Consider the following 3978-nt stretch of genomic DNA (forward strand, 5'->3'; position numbering starts at 1 on the left):
CCTGATGTCATCCGCCCTGCTCTGCCGATTGGTGGAGAGGCTGAATATTAATGCAGGCAGCAGGTCTAGGGGCGGAGGCAGCCGACGGGCAGACGCGGTTGGTTTTCTGTTTAACGGACAAAACCTGCAGAGTCAGGAAGCAGGGAGGACGTCGCTCACGTCACCGCCTCGGGAGCTTTTCTTTGCACATTTGAGAGTAGACAACATCTTGATCACATATGGTAAAAGTACCATAGTGTGCATGTAATACAGTGCAATTTATTATTATATTATAGGCCATCACAAAAAAAAAATGGCTTTGACAGTAAGGCCTAACTTTAAATGTGTGGAAGAGCATTACAATGAGTAAATATAAAAGTGTATGCTAACTTCAAGAAAGAGAAAAAAAATATTAACTATGTAATAACAAACAGGCTGGACTAATGTTTTACAAACCTGGAATATCACAGTCTATGTGGATGATGATAAAGTCTGTGTGTATAAAAATGAATAAATATTCAAAGACCACACCCTATAGCTCACGTCATATGAGGCAGTTTTCATCTGTATTTATTTTTTACTTTATTCCCTTTCTGATTATTCAGGAAAGGGGAAAAACAGTCAGGTGAACACATTTTAAACAGTAAGATTAATTAATTGTTAAATACATCTGAATGTTAATGAAAAGTAAAAAACAAACAAAACAAAACACTAACACATAATATGTCTGCACCATTTTTTATTTGCAGTTCTGTTTTTAACTTACTTTCCTTAAGATTTATTCTGGTCTGGTTCATTGCTGTTATATTATTACTTCATCTTACTATTACATGTTGCTTGTCTACTTCGTTGTTGTTACTTTTCTACTTTGCGCATTTTTCACAAAAAACAAACTTTCTAAAATGGCTTTTTATTTAAAAAAAACAATTGATAAAATTCTGAAAAGGTTTCTTTCAAGACATGCATTTCAGTGAACTAATACAGGCTAAGTAAGTTTCCTATGTAAGTCTACTGTAAATATGAGAGCATTCTTTCTCTGTTAAATAGATCATTACACCTATTTCTGTACTGCCATGGTTTATTTGAAAATAATTTGTTATTTGTGTTAAAGCTAAACTAAATGGTGACTTATATCTTAAAATGAGCACATCACCGAATTACTGGATCAAAGTAGGAGACACTATAGGAGACACAGTGATCAATGAGTATTTTGTGTCTGTTGCTCAGGTATTGCTTTGTGCCCTCTTGGCCAGTGTCTGCGCTTGTTCATTTCAATTTTCCAAAGTATTTTTTTAATGTCTCATTAAAAATTAAACAACAGTTGTTTCTTATTCAGACTTGCACAAACAAACCTTCTTTAACAGCTTTAACTTTGCTAGAGTTGCTTTATACATGGAATTGTGTTATTTCAATAAAAGAAAGAAGAAAAAAGACTCTCCAGATTTAAACCTGTGGGTTTCTTCTTCTTTTTTTTTGTTCAAGTGTGGAAGCGACTCTGTTCACATAAGCGGGCGGAGACGACAACCGAAAAACTCAGTGCGTTTGCCCTAATTTGCCTATGATGTCATCTTTTTCCTCTATCTCACCTGTGATTGGCTGAATGGCACAGCATCTGCTCAGTCTCATGGCTAGTGCTTCTTGCCCAAGGTGGAGGCCCATCCGAGGCTCTGTGAATCATGGCTGGTTGTCCTGACAACCCCTGTAATGTCGATTCCTCACTGGAGAGTAATATGGCTGTTGTGTGACACCGCTCCCTCCGACGGAGGACCTGATGATCAGAGGAGGACAACATCAGTCTTCAGTCTTTGATTCACACCAGACAGCGGCTCTTGAGATATCGGAAATAGATTGCATATTATTATATATTAAATTATACTTAATTAGAAGCTGGAGGAATATGAGCCAGTATGTGTATAATTTAGATAATGCCAAATAGAAAATGTTCTATATATGTATTTTTACATATATTTTGAACTGAGTGATCATCAAATGCATATACATTTTTTCAGCCTTTCGTGCATAAGTATTTTGAAAAAGTGACACCCGATCAAGCACTGCCAGCATTCACAAAAAAAAAAAGAAAGGCTGTTGTGAGTATTTTTCAGTAGTAGCACACTGTAAAAGAGCAGAAAGGCTGAGAGGCAAAGACTTAAAAACACTCTTTGACCTGAGGCAACCAGCTCAACAGAGTTTTGAAAAAAGCAGAGTTAAAATGTTTGGCTCGTACGGACAGGATCGGATATTTTAACAATATTACAACACAGCTGCCTAAAGGCGTTTTACATTATAATGAAAACAGAAGAACATATGGGCCAAGAACTACAAATTACAAACTTTCAGTTTTTTTTTTTTATATATACCTGCAGAAAGACACACAGACAGAGGCGCTCAAATCTTTTCAACTCAATCACATTACAAGTTTCAGACTACACCATCGTCGTCCTGGACCAGGCAGAGGTCCATTATGTCTCACATACCCTCAAACATTTACACATTTCAATAAGTTGCCGTGAACTCTCTCACCTGACTTAACCACTCACACAAAAAGGAATGCAAACTATGGGAAGACTCAGTCAGCGTGAGATATCAGTGCTAAACACTGCAGCACCACGACACCACCCGACTGATGGCTTGGCTAAATAAGTTGGACAAAGAGCTAAAGAACGAGAATGGACAGATTAAGTTTCTATCCACAACAAAATACGCCTGTTTATGTGAACAACACTTCGTAAATGTCTCTTTTTTTCTTTCACCTTCACTTTATCCATTGGGGTAAAATGGACAGAGGATTAGACGTCTCACCTGAGCCGATGCTCAGGGAGTGGACCTTTTCTCCTCTGAATGAAGCAAACTGTGATGGCAACAATGATTAGAAAGGGCACAGGCTCTCCACTAAAACCTGTGTGTTCAGTTCGCAGCCGTGTGTGTTGCTGGTTTGCCCTTTATAGAGTTCAGAACGCAGACCTGCTGCCTCATTCCAAGTCACAATAGATGAGAATGTAGGAACCGTTTTAATTAGGACTCGCACACCAGACAGCAATGTGGGGGGGGGAGAAAATCTCATTTACATTCATAATGGCCCGCCATCTACATCTCTTCTTGTATATCGGGCTTGCTGATGCAACATCCCCTACAGTCCGAACTGTTGCACTCAATCATGCAAGATTCTGTTAAAATTCTGAAAATGCTAAAAATCAAGAGTAATACACACTGCCGATGGTGTTATGATGCTTGGGCCGACAAGACATTCTGCAGCTGCATCTTGGAGGAGGATGATTTACTAGTATCCATAGGGTTGCTGTCAGTGATCAGGTTTGTATAATGAATCCTATAAATATCCTGGGAGGCGCAGCACATTTCTCTGGTGACATTTTGCAATAATCCCTGTCTGGAATATATGTGCCAGTGTCATGGGGGGAGTCAGGCAAAGGGCTTTCATCAAAGTTTAACCAAGATAAATAAAGTAAATTCGGACTAATGCCTCACTCAGATTCGGCATCAAACTGCTTCCTAAAAATACACACTATTTAAAATCTGCAACTTTGTTTCTTCTAAACTGAAATTCAAAGCTTCTCCGGTTTTTGTTTGGTTGTAATGATATGAAGCGGCTCGGTTTGCGTTTACTGAATCTACATGCACAAATGACACCCCGTGAATACAAAGAAGCATTTTTGGCCTTCATTTGGATTTGAAAACATCGGCTGAACGTGTTTGTAGGTGCACTCTGTCAAAGCTGCGTGCTGTATCCACGCTCCAGCATCAGGCCATTCCACTGATTTGTGATCACATTCCTTGAACTAATGATGTTCTCAGAAGCATCAGAAGCTATTAAATGCGATTTAAATGCTGTGCATGTGAAGCCCAGCACAGCTGCTGCCATTCACTTGGCCTCCTATTCTTTATATATATAAATGGAATCAAAGAGCGATGCACCTGGTATTGGCTTTTTTGAGCTTTGAAGGTTTTTGCCTTCAGGGTAAAAGGAACTGTCGCGCTCTG

This window comes from Salarias fasciatus, chromosome 10 (assembly GCF_902148845.1).
Source record: "Salarias fasciatus chromosome 10, fSalaFa1.1, whole genome shotgun sequence".
In the NCBI taxonomy this organism is placed as follows: Eukaryota; Metazoa; Chordata; class Actinopteri; order Blenniiformes; family Blenniidae; genus Salarias; species Salarias fasciatus.